Source organism: Muntiacus reevesi, chromosome 11 (genome assembly GCF_963930625.1).
Source record: "Muntiacus reevesi chromosome 11, mMunRee1.1, whole genome shotgun sequence".
NCBI classification, from domain to species: Eukaryota; Metazoa; Chordata; class Mammalia; order Artiodactyla; family Cervidae; genus Muntiacus; species Muntiacus reevesi.
Window position 1 is genome coordinate 13,519,826 of NC_089259.1, and position 26,143 is coordinate 13,545,968.

The 26,143-nt window shown below is 36.9% G+C and overlaps 1 protein-coding gene across 5 annotated transcripts in view; it reads right to left on the minus strand.

Moving 5' to 3' along the window:
* The window catches only part of TSC22D1 (TSC22 domain family member 1), a 124,368-nt gene that overhangs the window by 28,878 nt on the left and 69,347 nt on the right, over positions 1–26,143 (minus strand). Inside the window, exon 1 of one of the 5 annotated variants that reach the window (XM_065902377.1) lies at positions 8,308–8,331. The exons of 3 other annotated variants lie outside the window; for them this stretch is intronic. The gene's annotated coding sequence lies outside the window, so the exon portion shown is untranslated. Of the gene's footprint in view, positions 1–8,260; positions 8,332–26,143 lie in introns of those variants that run through there. One more of the 5 variants, XM_065902376.1, reaches the window with a different exon arrangement.

Consider the following 26,143-nt stretch of genomic DNA (forward strand, 5'->3'; position numbering starts at 1 on the left):
TCTTGAGCCCAAAGTCAAAGGTATGAATTAATTTTCAGAAACCAGAAATGATAAATTAAAAACAGCCACGGCTGTTTTTCAGTATTTACAATGTCTCAGGAAATCTAAGCATTTTGTATGTATCATTGGATTTAGTACCTGTAACAACCCTAAATAGTTAACTGGGACATAGAGAAGTTAAGTAACTTGCCCATGAAAAGTGAAACTGAAAGTTGCTCAGTCGTGTGTGACTCTTTATGACCCTATGGACTATAGAGTCCATGGAATTCTCCAGGCCAGAATGCGGGAGTGGGTAGCCTTTCCCTTCTCCAGGGGATCTTCCCAACCCAGGGATTGAACCCAGGTCTCCCGCATTGCAGGTGGATTCTTTACCAGCTGAGCCACAACGGAAGCCCAAGAATACTGGAATGGGTGGCTGTTTCCTTCTCCAGGAGATTTCCCCAACCCAGGGATCGAACTCAGGTCCCCCACACTGCAGGCTAATTCTGTACCAGTTGAGCCATCAGGAAAGTCAAAGAATACTGGAGTAGGTAGCCTATCCCTTCTCCAGGGGATCTTCCTGACCTAGGAATTGAACTGGGGTCTCCTGCACTGCAGGTGGATTCTTTACCAGCTGAGCCACCGGGAAGCCTAACTTGCCCATGGTCAAGGGTGGATCCAGGCTTCACACCTGTAGGGATGCATAGAGCCTATACTTATAACCACGACATTCTGCATCCTTTAAAACATCCTCTCCCTCTCCAATAAACCAGTGGTTTTGAGGTTGCTGGAGTTTTGAGAACTGCTGTACTATAATCTTTTAGTGTCACTTTTAGCATATCATTCTGTGAAATCAGGCTCAACATCAACAGTCTTCCATTACTGGACTTTAAATCAAGTAGCATTATCTTCTTTATGATGAAGAATTTGCAATACGTTAATGTACAGAAATAGTTCTCCTGCAGAAAGATGGGCTTGTGCCTAAGACTTCTGTCGACAAAAACAGAAATTTTATACAACATAAGCAATTTGCTGTCTTGTCCATTCCTCCCTGCTAACATCTCTGCCTTTAATTCTTTTTCTATTTCTATTACCAACACCCTAATCCAGACCCATATCATAAGATTTCTGGATTTTTGCCGTATTATCCCCACTGGTCAATCTGGCTCTAATCGCCATCCGCCTGGATCCAGGCAAATCCATCCTGTATACTGCCTCCAGGCTAATATTCTTAATTTTAACTTTCTTGCCTGTCACTCATTCAATTACAGGTTCTTTAATGATTACACACTGCTTATAGGATAAAATCCCAACCTTTAGCTTGGCGGTCAAAGTCTGTAGGTAACTGCTCTAACTCATCACTTTTTTTTTAAACACAACATTATAAAGCAATTATCTTCCAATTAATAAATAAAAAATAAAATGTTCTCTATCTAATAGACTTGAAAAAATTTTTAAAAATTCAACTGCAATGCATTTTTAGTCCAAAATTCCTTCACCGAAACAAAAATTAAATCTATCTTAAAACTACAGTTAAAAGAAGGATACTACTTAAGCTGTGGGCTAACACTTTTAATGAGACTGTACTTTGGAGTTAAGTGTTCAAACCTGGTGCCACTTCACACATGCTGCTTTTGCTCACACTTCTTCAATTTTTGGCAGAATGTGTAGCGGGATGTTCTTAACACAGCGAACCTCTTGCATCTTTCTGGTAATCTCAAAATTAGAGTTAATTCTGCTCCAGCCTGTACAGTTACACAAAACTGCCCTTGGGTAACAGGGCGGGTTCTGGCTCTTTCTTAGCGCATGAATCTTTTATATAACCCACAGAACCAGTCTAATCTTGAAGATCACTTTTACTTAAAAACATATAATACCTTAACCAGGAGGAAAGCACATACAAGCTTAAACTACAAGTCAGGGAAGTTTATCCATATATTTAGTCATGAAACTCCTACTTTCTCTTCTACTACAGGTTAAAAACAGTCGTGTCATTGAGGAGAACTGAGAAGCAAGGATCGAGGGTCTATGCGCTGATAACTATTTCAGGTAGAGCTAACTTAATGGTCATTTCCAGGGGCTTCTCTGCAGCCCTTTCAAAGTTTTCTCATTAACTCAGAAGGCAGGTCAAGAAACATTCCAGAAAGCCAGAGAAATAAATGGGTGCTGAAGGAAGCTACATCCTCTTCTTCAATGAGCTTCATCACCAGAGCTCAACAGTACTTTCTCCAAGCTCATGGGAGGTTAAATGGATTTGTTCTGAAATTTGGTCCCATGAATTCTATCCATATCTTTTCAAAGATTACAAAAAATATGCAAATAATTAGTGAAGGAAACAAATCCAAAAGAAAACCTATTTTTATTAGGCCAAACCTCTGCTGTAATAGATTCGTGGGAACAACTGGAAGTATGTGGGAGGGGAGAGAAACGTTCTGGCAAAAAATGCAGCCTCCAAGATACTGAAGATTTTACCCAACACTTGTACCACCAGTAAAGGCACAAACGGCCTTGAAACAGCTCTAGGACCACAGCAGAAGAACAGTCACCATGGAAATACATCCATCTCTAAGTATATAATTAGAGATGTCTTTTATAATCAGTATTATCTCTTTTATACAAATTATGTACAACTCAGAATCTAAAATATTATCACAGGAAATACTTCTGAAAGTTGCTCCACAAGCAGCTATATTAGTTTCTAATGTCCCTCATAACTACAGAATCCTAGTCCTCACGTTCTGTGGTTGCTTTACCAAAGCGGTCTTTGATGAAGACTTTTTAGGGCTCATAGTTTATTTTCTTTCCTCCACTCCGCTCTCCACCCTACTCCTGAGGAAAAGGCAACAGATGTCTTCATTTCTGTTTAATTTTGCAGAAAGCAATTATGTTCTACTACACCAGAGTCTGGCACTAGACATGATTGACTTCACTTTGTTTGGAAAAAATGTAGATATGCAGAAAAGCAAGCTAACGCAAACAGCCCAAGTTTTTACAGCACTGAGTTCTAGCGTTTCTGCCGGGCCAAGTCCTCATTCCTCACACACCACCTTTATCTCGCACTTCATCTTAATCGCAATCCAGTAACTGGTATTCAAATGGCTTATTGATAAAGGCTAAATTGTATTTTTCTGCTTAAGAATTCAGGAAAACAGGGAATGTACTTTAAAGCTTTTCCATTAGAAAAGTTAAAATTTAAAAGTTCTGGTATATAAAATGCTTAACAGTTAACCACATGGAAAACACTAATCTCAGATAACCAAGAATTTGCAGGCCATCAGAGCAAAAAGAATCTACGAAAACACAATCCTGCCACCTTGTGGTACCTATTCATTAGACCTTCACCACTTCATACTTTAAAACAAACTGTGACTTAAAAATGTGCTTATTTAGAAAAATATTCATCAGGATACTGTAAGACTTATTTTAAAATCTTAAATACTGATATTAATGTTCATAAAATTTATGAAAATGTATTAAAATTGTCAACATCTGATTTAATGAAGTTGTTTCTAAGGTCAAAACTAGATTGTTCTCTTCAAATACAAGATGTAGCACTGTGAGCACCTGGAGCTCCCAACAAATTCATCACATCAATTAGGGATCACACTTTCCTTTCTGGTAATCAAATAACCATCCTGTTAAATACATGGAACTACATATATCTATTGCCCACTAGATAGCATTGTTTTATCAACTTTAAACAATGAAGTAGGCATAAATGAAGTATGGTAAATTGCCATAGTACCTTAACTACATACATTTTCTAATTCTTAAATTATTCAAACTCCCTAATGAGTCTAAATGATTATGAAGTTTCTTAACATCATGTTGACATACAAAGACTAGTTTTAAAATAGTGGATAAAAATATAGAACCGCTGACATTTTCAGAGCACCATCTGTATAAATTCCCTTTAAGAAAATTATTCAGTGAAGATTAAGTCACTTTTGAAATATAAAGGATTGGAAGTTTATTCTGTGAAAATATGACCACCAATTACAATCAGGTTGCACTAAATTAAATAAATTTATTTAAATAAATTTAAATAAAAATCTAAATTATTTTTAATAATTTAAAAATATTATTAAAGTGACAGCTCAACTATAATTTAGTTTACTGTAATAAGTTAAAATTTATTGAGAGTTTCCTATAAATCTGTGCTATGTACTTCACCTTACCTCTCTCATAAAATAATCATGTTAACTTTGTGAAGGAGGTAACCATTCTTATCCTCCTAAGATACTAAGGTCATTGAGGCTTACAGATCAAATAATCTGTCCCAAGTGACAGAGCCTGTCTACTTCCCATTTCCAAGCGCCATATCCAATAGAACAGATATTTACATAGTTAAAGTAGAATATCTGCTTTAAATGTTCTAAAAAGATAATGAGTATCTTTTTGGTTTTTGTTTTTCTGTTAATGATGGCTTTAAATAGTATTTATGTTTCCTTTTAACTATTAAAACTCTCAGGAGAGAAGGCAAACTGACTGTTACTTTTTTCGGTTCTGCAGCATCATTTGAATTTACTTCTTTAACAAGAAACTGGTCATCTCTTTTATCCTCACAGCCCCAGAACTGTGCCTTCTCTTTCTTTCATATAAACCAGCAGTTTCTACTTTGCATGCTGGTATCAAATTTTTTTTTTTTAAATATTATTTTATTAGTTGGAGGTCAATCACTTCACAACATTTCAGTGGGTTTTGTCATACATTGACATGAATCAGCCATAGAGTTACACGTATTCCCCATCCCGATCCCCCCTCCCACCTCCCTCTCCACCCGACTCCTCAGGGTCCTCCCAGTGCACCAGGCCCGAGCACTTGACTCATGCATCCCACCTGGGCTGATGGTCTGTTTCACCATAGATAATATACATGCTGTTCTTTCGAAACATCCCACCCTCACGTTCTCCCCCAGAGTTCAAAAGTCTGTTCTGTACTTCTGTGTCTCTTTTTCTGTTTTGCATATAGGGTTATCGCTACCATCTATCTAAATTCCATATATATGTGTTAGTATACTGTAATGTTCTTTATCTTTCTGGCTTACTTCACTCTGTATAATGGGCTCCAGTTTCATCCATCTCATTAGAACTGATTCAAATGAATTCTTTTTAATGGCTGAGTAATATTCCATGGTGTATATGTACCACAGCTTCCTTATCCATTCATCTGCTATCAAATTTAAAGCCACTGGTATTATCTGATTTCCTTCTCCATCCAACAAATATCTGAGACCCTGCTGTGTATGCCAAGTACTGAGGAGGAGACATGAAAATGCAGTCTTTACCATCAAAAAATTACCATTTAGTAGTAGAGGCAAGGAGACAGTGTTAATGATAAGTATTTCAAGACCAGTGTGTAGAGAGAATAATGGAATTTAGGAAGAAGGGCAGCTATTTTAGCGTTGAGGTATCTACTTTTGTCCACTCCTCCCATCCTCAAAGTCATTCTCCAGATAAGCTTCACATTTAATTGCACAGCTTTGCTGGTTTTTTTTATAACAGAAAGTTTTGTAGTATGTTAATAGAAAAAAGCACAAAACAACAAGTTGTATCAGGGATAATGATTATGCAGATAAATGTTTTCACAATCTTTTTATCTTTTCTGTTAAAATGTCCAAACAACCCATTGAATGGCTACAGGATACCAGTATTATATATAAATTCCATAAGCAAATTAAAAAAAAACAGAAGACTAAAGAAAATTAAAGAAAGGGTTTTTGAATTTGCTTCAAATCCCTTTTAACCAAGCGCCACTTTTTAAAGTTCTATCACTGTCCTTTTTTTCATTCTGTTTCCTCTGTTAGTTTTCTGGATAAAATAAATAACTTTCCTTAATTTTCTCCCTAAATTTTCCTAAAATCGGACATAAATTCCTCTAGAAATGCTTCTTCACTGACACCAGGTCAACTATCAGATTTTAAATTGCCAATGAAGTATGATATCAGTTAAATACATATATGTATATAAGTGTATATATCATACTATACACTATAATTATGTATTTTTAATGCTTATATATAGAATTATGTTTTTGTTACAATCACATACAAATAACATGTGAGATAATTTTTTATCTTTCAAAAAAAAATTTTATGTTTCATCAAATGCACTGTAGATGAATTTGAAGATGACTTTTCCCTTCTAATTTCTTATATCATCCAGATTTCTTATTAAAGAAATTTCTAATTAAATCATGAATAAGTCTATTACTTTATAAGAAAAATTATTTATGCTAACTCATTCAACAAATATTTATTAGGCATACTTTATTTGTACTACATACATATAAAACGTACAAACTCAGCAGCTGAAAGACTAGGACTGAGTCTGACTGGTAACGATCTCTTGACTTCAATTTTTTTACTTGTAAAATAAGGATAAGAGTATTTGTTTTACCTCCCTCATAAGTTATTCTAAGGATCCAAAAGAGACAATACATGCAGAAACATTTATAAAGTATTAAGTTATTTTTAAAGCCAAATCAGAGAAGCAAGTGATATGACAAAACAAGTGGGCAAATAAGATCACTTAATGTTATAATTGAGATGAAATTCATCCTATATATCTAAAATATTTTCAATTAACCATAAACTTCAGTGAACTATTCATTTGTAAATCATTAGTGTTATTTGGTTTAACAAAAGTATGCTTTTTAAAAAAATCATCATAAGCCAGTTCTTAAAAAAAATTACATCATAAACAACAACTCTTGGCCATTTGTTTAATCAATAACTAAAATATAAGTTATTTCAGTGATTTAAAGAAAAACAGCTTTCCATTTGTATATATTGTTATGAAAACAAATATTTGACCATTAGCAGTCAGATCATGACTCTATTATAAAGTTTACACATACCTCAGGAATCCATAAATCAAACAGAAATTAGAATTTTAAAAACTGGATTCATATGTTTTTCACTAAAAATAACTAGAAAAAATTGCCATCATATGTAAGTTAATTTAGGCAAAAAGATTATTTCTCCTTTAAGATTCAAGGATTTTCATTTATGCTATGCAGAAAATTTCCCTTTGCAATTTCAGCTCTGATGTATATAACTTTTCTTCAAACTTGGCACTGATTAAATCTACAGATTTAATTTTAAAAGATTTAAAAGTTTCTTTGTCCATTATCTTTTTTATTTCACCTCTCTTTAAATAAAATTAACCATAATCTGTGTCTTTCTTTGGTAAAGTAGTGAAAGTGAAAGTGTCAGTCGCTCAGTTGTGTGGGACTCTTGCGATCCCACGGACTTGCCCACCAGGCTCCTCTGTCTGCGGAATTCTTAAGACAAGAATACTGGGGAGGGAAGCCATTCCCTTCTCCCGGGGATCTTCCCAACCCAGGGACCGAACCCAACTCTACTGCACTGCAGGCAGATTCTTTACCATCTGAATCACCTAAGCCAATTGCAAAATTCCTATAACTATTTTCTCCAATTTGAAGCTAGTGAACAACTTTTTTTTTTTGGAAACTTACTTTTAAAATTAGAATTCTCAATTTAAAAAGTTAATACCAACTACTCTGAAGTACTTTAATTTTATGTAGAAACTATACAATTGGATGAGGATTTTTGCCAGCATTCAAATCAGTTTAAGTTACAGAAACAGTAGAGACAGTGTGTGTATATATATATATATACACACACACACACACATATATACATCCATATACTCATAAAATATACATAATATACAACATATATTTAAATTAAGCTAGAATTCACCAGCTCTAAGAAGCATTCACAACAATTCTGGGCAACTCAAAAGAACCATGCAACTGACTTACATATAAATCTAAAGATCTTTAATTTCAAAACATACTATAAAGTACAGCTAACATCATTTTTAAGTAGCTAAATGAAGGGATACTGACATTTTCTGATAGAAAAGCTCAATATAAAGTCCTAAATCATCTACAATTTTAAGTCAATTCATTAGCGCTCTACCTCGGGAATCAAACAAATTAAAAAGGTGTTATGCAACTAAGCTTTTAAAGATCTTAAGCTAAAAAATGGACATTACAGAATTCATCTCAGTTAACAAGAGAAGGAAAAAATTATTTCCTTGATAATCTCCAAATAATCGTCCAAGTGGTTTTAAATATATATATATATATATATTAAAATGTTCCAACCAGGACATAAAAATGGCTGAACTGAACCTTATTTCACCCTCCAATACGGGTATTTAGAAGTCAACTCTCTTTCAAGGTAATAAAGAATAGGGCCACTGTGGGGGGGCAATTCTTTACAGTTATTTGACGGCAGCTGAGTACTCACAGCAGGTCTACCACCAGACTACAGAAAAAGCTTCCCGGTACACAGACCACGGGGTTTCCTAGGGCTTCTCCTTCCACTCAGGCCCAACTGACGCTCCTGGTGGGCCCAGCGCTTCAGGAAGTGTCCCGAGTTCCACCCCTCCCTCCAGGCAGTTTCTATTTAAAGGGGCAGTGACCCAATTTCTTCGGGATGACCTGGCTTCCCAGAGAACTGTAACACTATGCTCTGCTTCGAGGATTTGAAAGGGCACAGGAGATTTTCTTCAGGTTTTCTTAGAGTGTAACAAGTCAATGCCATGGCTCCTGCGGGTCTTCGAGATCCAAAAACCAGGCGTATCTAGTGCGGGGGCTTTCCAACTTTCGAATCATGTTGGGGGGTGGGGGCAGCAATGAAGACTCCAGAACAGAAGGAAGATTTGAGGAAGAAAAAAGATGAAGGGAGGGATGAAGATAGGAGAGAAGAAGTTGGGGAGGGAGGGAGGAAGAGAAAAAGGTGGGGAGGAAGGGAGAGAGAGAAGGATCAGAGGAGGGAAGAAGAAGAAGGTGAGGGAAGAGAGGAACATTCAAGAGGCTTCGCAAAGCAAAGCTGGAACATGCAGACGCGGAGGGCTCAGGGAGAGAGGCAGAAACTTCCTGCCCAGCAGCTGCTCAGTTCCCAGGAGGGCCCAGTACTTCTACAACTGACCTCCAGGATAGGCTACTCTAGTCTTACAAATTCACCATTCTCCTGGAGCAGACGTGGGGACGGGGTGGGAAATACAGAGAAACAGAGTTCTTCATTTGTTTTTCTCCTACACAACGCTACTTCGGAAGGTAGAAAAGGACTGAGAAAATCAAAATGAAAGGATGTGATTATCAGCAAAAGCTGGATGGTATCAATTATAGAACACAAAATAACAAGTAAATGTCCAAGTTAGAGCTTTCCAAAAATAAACTTTAGAAAATTCAGGAACATTTGTAATAAAAAATACAAAGCAAAGGGATCAACACCACAGATTTCCTATTAAATTATGAGATTAAAATGAATATAGTATATCTCAAAACTCATAGGATGTAACCAAAGTAACAGTCTTAAACATTAGAATAAATACTAAAGTAATAATGAGGTTTTACCACAGAGGAGAAAACTTGGCAAAATCAACCCAAAGAAAGTAAAAGAAAGGAGCTAACAAAGGTAATAGCAAAAGCAATTAAAACAGAAAACATATATGAGAAGATCAACACAGCCAAAAATTGGCCCTGTGGAAAAGACTAAAATGTCAAACCCCCAGTATGATTAAGGAAAAAAGAGAAGGCAGAAATAAGCAATATCAAGAAAGAAAAAGGAGGAGAGCCATCATTTAAAAATACAGAATAGGCAAATTGCTAGAAAAACATTATTTACTGGAACACACTGAAGAGATAGGAAATCTGAACAGCCCAATATTGCCACTAAATAAAATTAAATCAGCAGTGAAAAACCTTTTTATAAATAAAACTCCCAGGCCAGACAGCTTCACCATCAAGTCCTAGATATCATTCAGTGACCCAGGCCTGGGCGGTTCCTGCAACCGCCAAGAAAGGATCAGCAACAAAAACCACCAAAAGAGGCACTCCCCCATGAACAGAAAGAACCTCAGTGGGTGGCCCAAAAAGATGGAGAAAATTAAAATTAGTGCCATGTGGTAGACACTAGATAAGTCAGAGGAGTCCATGTGAGAAACTCTGTTGGAGAAGGGGGCATCAGTGGATGAAGGCATAGATTATACAATCATCACCAACTATGATTCTAACAAGACATGTTAAAATTCTAAGGGATATGGAGTCGCTAAAAAAAGTTGAAAAGTCACTGCTGACAGAATACGTAAATTAGGTATCCTTCAAGATCTATTTAACTTTCTACTTCAGCAGTTACATAAACTATAAACAAACTACAGAACAACTGGTGCAGTTTATTTCTAGGAATACAAGTACAGAAAAAAAAAATACACTCAAAATATTATAGAACAGAACGGTTAGTTCTAAATCTGTCCAAAACACGCATTATTTGTCACTTGAAATACATTTTTAATAAATGATGAAATGATCCTCCTTTTTTTGGTTACCAAGTAATAAACGGTAAAATTGACAAAAACAGGGAGAAAGTGAAGTGAAAGTCGCTCAAGTCATGTCTCTTTGCAACCCCATGAACTACACAGCCCATGGAATTCTCCAGGCCAGAATACTGGAGTGGGTAGCCTTCCCCTTCTCCAGGGGGTCTTCCCAACCGAGGGATCGAATCCAGGTCTTCTGCATTGCAGGCAGATTCTTTACCAGCTGAGCTACCAGGGAAGCCCCCCAAAACAGGGATGATGTGCTCTATTTTTAAAAATGAAAGTGATGAAAATTATTCATTAGCCACATGATCTGACCCCTGAAATAATCAAGAATAAATTATCTTAAAATAATCTTTCATATTGAAAGCACAGCTTATCAAATCAAATTTTATGACTATTTTCAATATTTAGTAATTACAATTTACCTTAAAAATCATTCCTTTTTACATTTTCTTAAAGATTTTATTAAGAAAAGACTATCACAGTTATTGATTAAAAATTTTAAGACTATTATAATACTTATAATACTTAGATCTTCCTAGACAGAATATATTTAACAGTAAAATACCACAACTGTAAAAAAATAAGAATTCATTACATCTTTTTAAGAACACACCTTTTTATAATGGCTCCCTTTCATCTCAAGCACATCATGTCTGTGTGAAATGCATGCTTTGCCCTGTTCACCCTGTTCCTAGTTAATGATACTGATCAATCTCTGGACTTCATCTCAAGTTCCTTCCCGAAGTGAGTCTTTTCCTAACACTTAGACCAGGTGAGGTCTCCCTGTGAAATGCTCTCATAGACCTGAATCAGTTCAGTTCAGTCGCTCAGTCGTGTCCGACTCTTTGCAACCCCATGAACCGCAGCACGCCAGGCCTCCCTGTCCATCACCAACACCAGCTTGCTCAAACTCACGTCCATTGAGTCGGTGATGCCATCCAGCCACCTCATCCTCTGTCGTCCCCTTCTCCTCCTGCCCTCAGTCCTTCCCAGCAATACACATGAATACCGCTGCTTTATAGAATTTAGTCACCTGTGTAACTGAAGATGGGACAGCATGGCACACCTGTGTGCTCTACTCATAGAGGACATGGAACACAGGTGCTTTTCTCACTGTTGGACCGCCAGCATTTAGCACTGGCAGGAGTCAGATGTGTGTGAAGCAGAGGGAAGAGGGAGCTATGGAGAACATAGCAAGCATCATTCCTATTTTTAAATAAAGTTCTTATATAAAAAGTAAAAGAATTTCAACAGGTTCTTTGTGTAAGCTGGAACCAAACTTAAGATTGGAATTACTTTACGTTGCTTAAATAGTTAAATCACAACATTCCCTCAGAGATGCCAGAAATTTCCAGAAGTCTTAAGTTTGAGGAAATTTTTAAATTTACATTTTAAATTTACATGAAAAATTACATTTCACATGTCTGGCACAGGAAAAATTATGTAACAAATAATGTATGTACAAGCTGGATTTAGATAAGGCAGAGGAACCAGAAGTCAAATTACCAACATCTGCTGGATCACACAGAAAGTTATAGAATTCCAGAAAAACATCTACTTCTGCTTTATAGACTATGCAAAAGCCTTAGACTGTGTGGATCACAACAAACAATGGAAAATTCATGAGATGGGAATACCAACCTTACCTGCCTCTTGATAAATCTGTATGCAGATCAAGAAAAAACAATTAGAACTGGACATGGAACAACAGACTGGTTCCAAATTGGTAAAGGAGTTTATTAAGGCTGTATACTGTCACCTTGCTTATTTAACTTATATGCAGAGTACATCATGCGAAATGCCAGGCTGGATAAATCACAAGCTGGAATCAAGACTGCTGGGAGAAATATACAAAACTCAGATATGCAGATAATACCACCAATATGGCAGAAAGCAAAGAGGAACTAAAGAGCCTCTTGATGAAAGTGAAAGAAGAGAGTGAAAAAGCTGGCCTGAAACTCAACATTCAAAAAATGAAGATCATGATATCTGGCGAAAAGAAGGGGAAAAAGTGGAAACAGTGGCAGATTTTCTTTTCTTGGGCTCCAAAATCACTGTGGACAGTGACTGCAGCCATGAAATTAAAAGACACCTGCTACTTGGAAGAAAAGCTATGACAAACCTAGTGTATTAAAAAGCAGAAACATTTTTGCCTACAAAGATCTGTAGAGTCAAAGCTGTGTTTCCAGTAGTCATATATCGGTATAAGAACAGCTGGACCATAAAGAAAGCAGAGCACCAAAGAACTGATGCTTTCTAATTGTGGTGCTGGAGAAGACTTGAGAGTCCCTTGGACTGCAAGGAGATCCAACCAGTCAATTCTAAAGGAAATCAATCCTGAATATTCATTGGAAGGGCTGATGCTGAAGCTCCAATACTTTGGCCCCTGATGTGAAGAGCTGACTCATTGGAAAAGACTCTGATACTGGGGAAGATTGAGGGCAGGAGGAGAAGGGGACAACAGAGGATGAGATGGTTAGATGGCATCATCGATTCAAAGGACATGAGTTTGAGCAAACTCCGGGAGATAGTAAAGGACAAGGAAGCCTGGTGTGCTGCAGTCCAGGGAGTCACAGAGTCAGACACAACTTGGCGACTGAAAAACAACAACAAAAGAAAATAATAAAAATAATATATAGACAATGATATTACCACTACTGAGGAACTAGCATCCACACACTCTCCTCAGTACTTTATAGATACAGTATCTCATGTAATCCCCACAAGAACTCTGTGCTGTGCTAAGTTGCTTCAGTCGTGTCTAACTCTGTGTGACCCTGTGGACTACAGCCCACCAGGCTGCTCTGTCCATGGGCTTCTCCAGGAAAGAGCACTGGAGTGGGTTGCCTTTTCCTTCTCCAGGGGGTCTTCCCGACCCAAGGATCAAATCTGCATCTCTTATGTCTCCTGCAATGGCAGGCGGGTTCTTTACCATCAGTGCCACCTGGGAAGCCCGTAAGAACTTTACCATTTTATAGGCAGGAAAACTGAGGCACAGAAAGACCAGGAAACATGCCCAAATTCATAGGCCTAAGCAGATAATTTTTTGAGTAAGGTTTAGCATCTGACTCAAAAAGCCACCACTCCTAGGAAACAGGCTCTGTTCCTTAGATCTCGGGCTTCCCAGATGGTGCAGTGGTAAAGAATATGTCTGCCAATACAGAAAACCAGGAGACATGGGTTCAATCCCTGGGTCGGGAAGATCCCCTGGAGGAGGAAATGACAAACCATTCCAGTATTCTTGCCTGGAAAAATCCCATGGATACAAGAGCCTGATGGGTTACAGTTCATGGGCTCGCAAAGAGTCATACACGACTGAGCGACTAAACAACCACCACCTTAGATCTTGTTTGAGAATTACTGACACTTTTATCATACAGTTCTTAAAATCTGATCATCAGGCTTTCTGGGCTTCAGGAGATGAAAAAAAATAAATGAAACGGGCAAATGGTTACCAGTTATACACAGCATCAAGAAGAGGTAACTTTTCTGTCTTGTTAGGCTGAGAGATAAGTAGTTGCATCCATAAAGACAAGTCATGGCCCTGGATCTAAGCCTGAGTCATCATCAAACAGTAACCATGTAAGAAGGTTAAAATAAGATTAGGCATCTAAAAGTTTGTTTCAGTTAGCCCAATACTTCTCTTATGTCAAACACTAGAACCATTGGAAAACCTACATGAATAAGTTGTAACCGTTTAGAATTTGGAAGGTGCCATCTTCTCATGCTATTTATTTAGAACTGAAGTGGAAAAAGTTTACACCTCCAAGGCTGGCCCTGAAAGGATAATGGGGAGAGTTTACTGTAAAAATGACAACAAATGGGAAGTACAGTATACATTTCACAAAAATGTAACTACTGAACCACCACTGGAGAGCATCTAAAGAACAAAAATAATACTGAGAAATATTAAATAGAAGAACTGGATAATAACATAAGATAGGGAGTTTAACTTCATTTTTTTAAACTGAAGGAATCAGAGGTGTGCAAGTTCTAGAAGGTATTGATAACATATAAACAACTCTTTTAAATTGAGAAACTACAAAAGAAAACAAGCTTAAAGTATTTCACTTTAATACAATCTTAATATTCTTTAATATAACATTTGATCAAGATTAAAAGACTTATTGTTTTATGGTACGTTAGTGTTCTTTAGGAGGGCTTCCATGGTGGCTCAGCTGGTAAAGAATCCGCCTGCAATGCAGGAGACCCGGGTTTGATTCCTGGGTCAGGAAGAACCCCTGGGGAAGAGACAGGCCACCTACTCCAGTATTCTTGGGCTTCCCTGGTGGCTTAGCTGATAAAGAATTTGCCTGCAATGCAGGAGACCTGGGTTCTTTGGTATAGTATAGGGTGATGCTATTAAATATTCCTTGGGATTTAGGGATTGTTACTAAATGTATTTCTACATATAAAAATATCATGTGAAAATATGATAGGAACTTGGGACATAAAGATTCTAGTGAAATAAATAGACATTGACCAAATAACTGTAACAAAGTAAATTCCACTGCAGATGCGAAGGAAAGATACTAAAGCAGTAGTTATCCCAGGGCTGGCTGGTTACATACGATAAGAGAGGCAGCAGCTGAGTTTAGGATGATTAGGGGTTTGGCTCATACACAGAGTGTATCTTGGTCCTTTAACTGGCAGAATACGGGAGGAGCAGACCATCTGAAGGGGGTGATAGCTGAGGGGCGCAGCCTGGATGGGACACAAGGAGACATGCTCACAGGGAGCGTGAGGCCCCTCGAGCGCAGCTCCAGAATTTCTACAGAGGCGTACGTCAGCAGCAGAAAGGGTTAGAGACACTTCTGAGGCTGTTTTCACACCAAACACACTACTTGTCCGTGTTTCTGTGGTTCTCAGTTGCTTGTCTCACACGGATTGTATGTTTATGCGGGGAAGCTTTCGTGCATTGACAGGTGGTGGAGCGTCTCATGGGCTAAAGCCCACCGCCCTCTGTCCCCTACATTACCAGAGTTTGACCTAGGATCCCACAGATAAAACTCAAGTGGAGGCAGCTGATCATCATATTTGGGCAGGGTCCCCGCAGTGCAAAGAAAATCTGCAGAGGAAGAGGAAGAGAAGGGCAGCGACAGAACCTAAGGAAAGACCAACAGTTAAGAGGGCTGGGCGAGGAAAAAATTTAAAATAAATAAATGAGACTCAAAAAGAGAAGATTAAGAGAGGAGAACTAGGAACCAAGGGAGGAGAATATCAGACAACGATGACAAAGACAAGAGACTGAAAGAGGTAAGACTGAAAAGTGTTTCTCGGACTCGAGACTTGACAGGAAGTCACTGGTCAAGTGTGCAAACGACAGTCTCAGGAACCTGGGCTGCGAGGGGGTGAGGCAGAGGCAAGAGTCAACCCACAGCCACATCGATGAATGGGGATCAGGAAGACACGGTCTGGCTTGCTGATACACACAAGTTGCCAGTAAAGAGGAAAAGATGCAAGATAACAAGGGGTGATGTACTGATAGCATCATTATGAAGTGAAGACCCAGAGGACACAGGAGGGAATTAGTTGTTTATAATTATGCACAGAAATTTAAACTAGAGTGTGATAAGAACACTGGTCAGCTGACGTTACTATTGTGATGCACAGGCTTTCATTTGTTCATGTATTTACAAGCATGTACCAAGTATAGCTGAACACACACACACAAACACTCTCACTATGTTTTCAGTGTTCATCAGTTACCACCACATCCAACCCCTGACCTACCTTGAAGACTTGGTCCATAATGCTGCTAAATAACATGCAATTGATTAAGTATTTCTATTAATCCATGAGTGGATTTTATCTTCTTTATGTCCTCTTAGAATATCCAAGGGGCGATAATTACTAAAACAATGATGGTGATAGATGATGGTGACAATGACGATAATGGTGACAATGACAATAATGGGAAGGGGGCAGGTAAGCTGGGTCCAGCAGAAAAAGTATTCCTCCTCTGAATTCCCCCCAAATATTTCCTGTATAGTTTATTTAACAATCATGTACACATATTACATTATTCAAATTAAAAAGAAAATGCTCATATATTTAGATCCTATGTCAATTAGACACCTCAAAGCTGTCACAAATTCTTTGTATCCCCTCAAGCTCCATGTCTCTCAAACATAAAGATGCTTAATCTCTTATTTTAGCATAAATAATGCAAAGCAAAATTAGAGAAATAGATGCATGTTAGCAAACTTGTAGTAGGTTGTTTTTGAAAGGGAGAATGAACATTTATTGTCTGCTAGTCCACAAAAAGGAAATGAATAACGGCTCCATATATACACTGTATCATTTAATCCTCATAACACCCTCCCCCCATTTTTCAGATGAAGAAACTGAGTTTTTTAGAGTGGTTAAATAGTTTACTGCAGGTTACACTGCTAGTAACTGAAGGTCCAGGACCAGAGATCCAAAAGGCCTTGTTACTTTTCACCCAACCACACATCATCCTCCATTATAAATGATGTGCAGAAAGAGTAAACATTCTGAACATCTATATTCTTAGGCGGCAAGTTTTATTCAAACATTATAGGTTTTTTTAAAAGGTATTAGTTACTAAGATAAAAAATATATTTGTTGAAAATTATATTTAAGTATATAATCAGTGATAAAAATATTAATGACAAATAATGATAACAACTAGTATTTATTATTATAAGGTGCCATAAGCTATGCTTAGGGCTTTAGAAGGTATATCTTATTTATGCTCTACAATAATCTCAAGAGATAGGTATTGTTACTGTTATTCTCATTTACAAATGAGAAAATTGAAGCTCAGAGAAGTTAAGGTTAACGGTCTCAAGATCATAAGTGGCAAAGTAAATAGTATTACAGGAAACTATTTCTGGAATGCCCTTTCGAGTAACAAATTAAACTCCAAGAAAATTAATATATTATTTAAACACAGCTTTTCCTCTAAATGACAAATACACTCAATACTGTACTATGCAGATTTGGACATTCATTATAAAACAAGCAACATATAGAAATATAGTTCTCCATGGATAGTCCTTCAACTACAAAGATGTGTTCAATTTAAAATCTGAATTTTACTCCTTCAGTCTTTTTATAGCAATGGCCAATCAATCAGTAAACTTTAAATAAACCAAAGATGCTATATGGAAAGCTAGCATAACCAGCTAGTTTCCTTTTAAAATCCTTAACTGTTAAGAATATTATAGGAAATTTGCTACTGCTACTTTGATGAGAATTATGAGCAAGATCTTCAAAAACTGGTCAACTCTGAACATAGAATATCACCTAAATATTCCCAAACACCCAGAGTTTACAGAGTGGTCAACTAAGTGAGGACACCCACAGTAATGGGCAGGACTTAATAGGTAGGGGCTGGGAAAAATCCAAGTATACACAAAGAGATTATTCTTACTCAACAGTAGATGGCGCTAACACATCATATTCTTTTTTTTTTTTTTTTAAATAGCTGTCCATTCCCTTCTAGAAGAATACTTTTATATAGACAACCCAGGTTATCTTAAATTAAGTATGATTATATATAATTTAATTTCTAATCTAATTATTCAAACCTGAATACATAAGTATCTTATACACAAATCTGGACAATTTTTTAAAATGTATTGCTTTGATATACGATTAAAATTTACAAAACTTGTTAACAAATTTAACAGATACACTATCACAAAATTTGAAAAACTGGGGAAAAAAAATAACATATAAAATAAACTCAAAAATAGTATGTGAATGTTTTGAGGTTAGAGTAGCCAGAAAGTTTGAAATTATTTTTACAGTCAACCAACCATAGGAATGTTCAAACAGCCCTCTAAAACCTCTAGTATTTACCATCATCAGTTTTCCTATCTCTTCACAAAATCCTTTAAAACTTTTCAGAATATTCTAACTTCCTTGACAGGAAAGGGAATATAGTTCTTCCCCACCCCTTCACGTACTAGCCTACCTTTTATACATCATGATATGAGACAACAGAGGATGAGATGACTGGATGGCATCACCAACTCAATGGACATGAGTTTGAGCAAACTCCAGAAGACAGTGAAGGACAAGGAAGCCTAGAATGCTGTAGTCCAAGGAGTCACAAAGAGTTAGACACAACTGAGCAACTGAACAATAACAGTGCCAACCCAATGGTAAGTACTGTCTCCGAATGCTGGGCAAACATAGGTATGTAAAAAGTTATTTTAATTAGCCTGGAAGAGATAAAATGCACAGTTACTTATTATTACCTGTCATGTTAGTCTAGAATGGGAGCTGGGATAGGGGAAGACAGGGAATGACAGAAAGTATTATAAGTATAAATGATGCTCGTGATAAATATACTAAATGATTTGTGGCATAAGATAGCAGTCTCAAATCCTACAAGTAAATCTAGTTACACACCTTGATGCAACAAAAAACAGCACAGCACTATTTTCAGTTGAGGGGCTCTGGCACATGCAACATCAAGCGACACAGGCGGCTGTTCAGTCTACCTACTGATCTGCATTAAGACGATGGATTATCGTAGGGGATCTTAAGTGAGGCCAGAACTGTAGACAGTACCTGAGTGCTTGTGCCTTGGCTCCTAGTCCCAACATTTACATACTATGATACCTCAGGAAGTCATTTAAATAATTTTCAAACTCAATTTCCTCATTTATAAAATGGAAGTATATAAATCCCATTTATAATGGAAGTATAAGATGGGATTATAATGAGAACTAAAAAATAAAAGCTGTGTAGAATATACAGCATAAGTGACATACAAAGATCCAGAGAACGTAAGACTACATTTTCCTTCTATCATATTATAGAAACAGTGAAGAGCAGACAGAAATAGTAGTAAAATCACTTCATCAAGGCAACAATCAGAAGACAAGGTTTTAAAACACTGAAATGCAGACAACCTGCCCTCTTATCAGCAAAAACTAATAAAGTATGAGTTTCTGAAAAATGGGCACATAATATAAGCAAATAAAACCTCAAAGTCATAAATAGTACTAGTATAACTAGTGACTCCAGCTACAAACCTAAGGGCAGTCACCATACATATGTGTACAGAAATTTCTATTAGTCATATTTCAATCTTTAAAATGTATAGCAATCCTATATACAACCTAATTCCAACTGTGTACATAGTTATTAAGAGACTTTTTAGTAAGATTATTTTTATTGAACCCACACATATTAAATATTAGATTTTTTATTACATTTTCATTAGAAAGACATTTCAAAAATATCCTACTATTGCAGAAAGAACAAATGACTAGGATAACTCTCAACCTAGAATTGGGTACCCAAGACCTTTCAAAAATTAGAGTTAAATAAAGTCAGATAAACATAAAATAAAAATTTGTCACTATTTAACATTCACTAAAGAAACTTCCCAAAAATATTCCTTTAGAGAAAAGAAAAATGCTCCCTTTAAAAGGTCTGAGTTACAAGAAGGAACAGTAAGCAAAGAAGCTGGTAGACATGTACATAATACTAAACAAACACTGTCTACCATAATAGTCAATAATATTTATTTAATATTTAGATAATAAATAGATAATAATGTCAATATTTACATAAATAATAATGTCAAATTTATGGAACTTTTAAAAAATGAAGTTAAAATGGTCAATAACAACATCTGACTACTATAAACTAAAAGAATGTAAGTAGAATATATAACTCTCAAACCAGAATGGGGGGGGGGGGGAACCTCTCCCCACACACAACAAAATCCTACCATACAGTATTTACAAGAGACACAGCAAAATATAAGGGCATGGAAATACTAAAAGATGGAAAGTGGAAAAAAGAGATCATTGGCAATATCAACTTAAGAAAGCTGGAATGACCTTATTAAAATAAGACAAAATAGATCTAAGCAAAAGGCATCATTAGGGATAAAAAGAATCTAGACATAACAGCTTCAATGCACCAGAAATGCATAAGAATTCTCATCTTGTATTCACTGAATACATATAAATCTATAAAGCAAAAATTGATAGAATCATAAGGGAGAATGTGTCAAATCCCCTCTCTTTACAATATTTAGATCAAGCAGACAAAATTAGTTAAGGTATTAAACATCTAAAAAAGCAATTAAATAACGACTCAGTGGACACAAAGAGAATTCCCAACTTCACAGTTTAAGAATACACATCCTCTACAAGCATCCATGGAATATCTACATAAACTGTTCATGTGCTAAACCATAAGACAAGACTAAACAAATTTCAAAGAATCTGTATCACACAACCAAGTTTGTAGATCACTATGCATAATTCATTTATACATAATTTGCTAACAAAAATGATAAAAATGTAAAAACACCCACATTTTAAAGCACTCCTAGATCAATCATTTCTGCGTCAAAAACAGAATATAGTGATGAGTTAAAACACTTAGAATGGGGACTTCCCTGGCGGTCCAGTGGTTAAGACTCCATGCGCCCAGTGCAGGAGGCCTGGGTTCATCTTTAGTCAGGAAACTAGATCTCATATGCCACAACTAAGACCCAGCATGGCCAGATAAATAAAAACAATTCAAATGAAAAGAAAATGTAGACTTGTAAGATATGCTGCCAGAGTAATAACCTGGAAGAAATTTTATAGCCTTAAATGCTTACAACGTTAAAGAAGAAAACTTGAAAGTGAAAAGCTAAAATTTCAACTTAATAGAATAGGATCTAGAATAAGCCTAAAGGCAGAGAGAAACAGACAATGAATATAAAACAAAAATTCATAAAACTTTAAAACAAGATACAATTCTTACACGTTTGGTTCTTTGAAAGGCTAATAAAACAGGTCCGTGGACATAGGAGCCTGGCAGGCTACAGTCCACGGGGTTGCAAAGAGTCAGACACAACTGAGTGACTATCACTCACTCACTCACTGAAAACATTAATGAAGAAAACGGGGTACAAAGCATGAGGAATTAAAGGATACAATAAAAAATTAAAATATATTAGAGTATTATGAAATTTGAGGCAACACTTAGAAACATCTGACCTAGAACCTTTTACATGTAAATTTCTATCAAGCATCCAAGGTACAGAAGATGATACTCTTACAAAATAAATCTAGTAGTGAATAAAAAGTTATCATGACCAAGTTGGGCTTATTCCAGCAATAAAAGTCTGGCTAATCATTAGAAAATCTTAAAATTTTATTTATCACCTTAAAAAATTAAAAGAAAAAGAAAAGATTATCTCAAGAGATTTAAAAAGATTGACAAAATTTAATAAAACTTAGTAACTAAAAATGTTAAGAAAGCTTCTTTAACCACATATAAGACATCTGTCCAGACCTACAGACCATATCCTTCTTAACAGTGAAATGTCAGAAGCATTTGTTTCTAAGTTAGGAGCAAGTCTGCCAGTATTAGCACTCTACTAGAAAATCTAGTCCTATATTCACCAGTACAGGAGCCACTAGCCACATGCAACTATGAGCACCTGAAATATGGCTAATCCAAACTGAGACGTGCCGTAAATGCTAAACATATTCTAGTTTATGAAGATTTAGTAACTCTAAGAAGTTAAATATCACATTGATAATTTTTATACTGATTACATTCTGAAATAACAATATTGGATTAAGTAAAGCATATTATTCAAATTAGTTGCACCTGTTTCTTTACATGTTTAATGTGCCTACTACAAAACCTATATCTATTAGAATGGCTATCAGCAAAATAGACGAGATACAACATGTTGGCAAAGATGTCTAGAAAAGGGAATGCTTGTGCATTTTGGTAGGAATGTAAATTGGTGTAGCCACCGTGGTAAATAGTATAGAGATTACTCAAAAAATTACAAATACAGCTACCATATGACCCAGCCGTTCTACTTCTAGGTATTTAAAAACACGAAATCAAAAAGATACCTGCACCTCTATGTTATTTGGATTTATGACAAAGACAGATTTGCAAAGAAGGATGGTCTTTTCAAATATTAGTGCTGAGCTAATTAGCTGCTCCTATATGGAAAAACTACTCTTAATCTCTATCACGAACCACATTTTTTTAAAAAATCAAATAAGATGGACTATAGCTCTAAATTTTAAACAGTTTCTAGAAAATAACATAGGAGAATATCTTGGCAAAAATTTCTTAAACAGAACACAAAAGCATTCATTATAAAGGGAAAAATAAACAAACTGAACTACATCAAAACTGGGAAAGACATCAATAAAAGAATGAAAAGACAGACTGCATTGTGAGAGGAGATATTTGTAATACATCAAAGAGCTTATTTCAGGAATATTTAAAGAACCCCTAAAATTAATAAAGAAAAAGTTTAATAGAAAAAATAGACAAGAGACTTGAACAGATATTTTACAAAATAATATATCCCAATAGCATGTCTGTCTGCTTTTCTATCTATGCTCAATCTCATTGTTCATAAGGGAAATGCAATTTAAAACCACAATGAGGTAACACTACATACCTACCAAAATGGCTAAAATTAGAAAGACTGATGAACAGATTTAAATGAGGTGGATGGAGTTAGAAGCAAATAGAGTACTCATACATAGCTGGTATATGTGCAAATAGGAAACTTGGTAATATCTACTAGAGATGAACATACACAAACCAACCAGCAATTTTATTCCTAGGACTACCCCCAACAGAAATGCAAACATATGTGCACCAAAATGATATACATGGCATGTTTATAGCTGAATAGTCATGAAAGTCTCCAAATAAAAACTATCTGAAGTCTATCAATAGAAAAATACAATGTCATATACTCATACAATGAAATACTACATAGTTACCACAATCAGCAAATTTCTGTTAAAACTCAACAAGGATGAATCTCACAAATACAACCAGAAGTAAATGCATATATAGCATACAACTTCACTTATATAAAGTTTGAAATGGACAAAAGTAACTGACACTAGATTAGTATCTTTACCTGGATGAATGAGGGTAGTAATTAGGAGGTAGTTTGAAAGGGGATTCTAGAATGCTGGTAATGTACTCAACTTCAAACCACAATGAATTGTATTAGCAAAATTGAAAAGGTCTGTAATATCAAATTACAATCGGTGAGCTTTTTATGCACAGCTGGTGGGAGAGCAAATTGGAACAATAGTTGTGGAAAGTCCCTTTAGAAGTTGAACACATGTCTCTTCCATGACTGGGCCACTCCATTCCAGCTGGAAATACTATACAGGTCTGGGCACATGTGTAAAAAAATGTTCCCAACTGGGCTGGTGGTCTATTTCACCACAGATAATATACATGCTGTTCTTTCGAAACATCCCACCCTCGCCTTCTCCCACAGAGTTCAAAAGTCTGTTCCGTACTTCTGCGAATCGGGTGGAGAGGGAGGTGGGATGGGAGACCGGGATGGGGAATTCGTGTAGCTCTATGGCTGATTCATATCAATGTATGACAAAACCCACTGAAAAATAAAAAAATAAATTAAAAAAAAAAAAAAAATGTTCCCAACATCCCTGTCCATGCTGACAAAACAACAAAGACAAAAACAAAACACAACTGGAAACAACCCTAGATGCTGAGCAAGAGAAGACTATATAAACTGTGGGCTTTCACACATCTTTAAGTTTCATGTCATGAAAATGACCAATGCACAGTTATACACAGAACATGGATACTCTTAAAACACACCGAGTGAAACACATAATCCAGACAAGACTCCCCACAGGATTCCATTTTTTATCAGTTCAGTTCACTCACTCAGTCGTGTCCGGCTCTTTGCGACCCCATGGACTGTAGCCTACCAGGCTCCTCCATCCACGGGATTTTCCAGGCAATAGTACTGGAGTGGGTTGCTATTTCCTTCTCCAGGGGATCTTCCCGACCCAGGTCTCCCATATTGTAGACAGACGCTTTATCATCTCAGCCACCAGGGAAGTCCATTTTTTATGGCTCCTAAACAAACAAAACTAGCAACACATTGTTTAGGCATAGTACCTATCTAGAAAAGCTGATGTGGGATCTATTTTGATGTAAAACACAGGGGGAAGTGGATGCTGGGGGGAGGGGGAAGGGATGAAAAATAGTTTCAAAGATACTCTAATGTTTTATTCCCTGGTGGCTCAGCAGTAAAGAATCTGCCTACCATGCAGAAGTGGGTTCAATCCCTGGGTCAGGAAGATCCCCTGGCAACCCATTTCAGTCTTCTTGCCTGGAGAATCCCATGGACAGAAGAGCCTGGCGGGCTACAGTCCCTGGGGTTGCAAAGAGTCGGACACAGCTTAGTAGATCCACAGCTGCTTATTTCATAATTAGCTTCAATGTTATGTAATTCTTTTACATGACTCCCAGATCCCATGACCAAAAGAACTCCTTAAAGTATGAAAATATGAGTTCCATTTCATTTCCCTTGAAAACTGCTCAAGACATATACTCTCACCGGGTAGCTATCTACATCCAATGACTCTCAGGTACTCTTCATCTCTTCCTCAAATGGCCACCTGTGGTTGTAACAGTAGCAAATATAGCAAAGTAGGTGGCTCCAAAGGCATGTCCCTCCAAGAACCATGCTCCAAAAGGAGCAAAACGAACAGAATCAACTTTGTAGGAGTTCTGGAAAGTAGTCAAAGGTTTGTAAGCAACCAAGCAAATAGTGAATCATAAGCGGAAGCACAAAAATGGTAGATAAGCTTGACAGCATTCCTACTTGCCCACCAACTCCATGGCTCTGCTGCAGTCTTGATGACGGTAGCCTTCATTCACAGTGTGGGACACTGGTCCCTGGTTGCACCAGGAGCACAGTAGACCTTGTTCTCAAAGAATCCTGTCTGGGTTGACCTATCTGCGGACAGCCTGAAAGACTGACTGACATTCACTCAGTCCAGGTGGAAAAGTGGCTACGTAGAGGGCATGCCTAGAAAACACTAAAGGCAAGAGAACAACCCTCTGTCACCTGGCGCAAAAAGATTAAGGGAAGGTGCACAAAAGATACGCTGACAGCCTGGGGAGAGAGATCCTATGGAAAATTAGTACACTGGAAAGGTACCATATACACTGGGAAATTAGAAAGCCAACATGCACGCCCGGGACAGGATGTGAGAAGACCCTGAAATGTTACCCTTGGCTGATCTTCAGGTTCAGTGCATGAGGAAGTGAAGGCTAAGGGAGAACTATAAATAGCCGAGCTCAGCTTTAAAGGCTGTCCCAATCCAGGGCCAGTCTACAAAGAGTGGGAGACTTGGGGTTATTTGGCAAGGGAGGGGGGGTTGGGGGTTCCAGACATTCAAGGCAATCTCTGCCAAAACACTAGCTGACCTCAAAAGAATGGAACAGACACTTCAGAGATCACCTACAGCAAAGACACAGAAATAAACCCATACAACTCTCACCAACTGATTTTAGAAAGGGGTGTCTTCTTCAAGAGGGGAAGAATAGTCTTCAACAAATTGTGCTGGTACATTGAATACTGACATGCAAATGAATAAAGCTAGACTTCTACTCATATCATCGACAAATTCAAAATAGACCAATGATCAAAATATCAGAGCTGAAACTAAAAAATTTCTGGAGCAAAACACAGAATAAAATGTCATGACCTTGGGTTTGGCAATGGATTCTTAGATATAACACACTGAAAAGCACAACCAACAACAATAACAAAAATAGGTAAGTTGGACTTGGTCAAAATTAAAACCTTTGTGGATCAAAGAACATGATCAAGAATGTGAAAAGACAGCCTACCGAATGGGAGAAAATACTTGTGACTAATACTATCCAATAAGGATCTAGTATATATTGAACAGACCTTGGGGTATATACCTAAGAGTGGAATTAAGACATACTGATGGTTAATAAGCACATGAAAGATGTTTAACATCTTT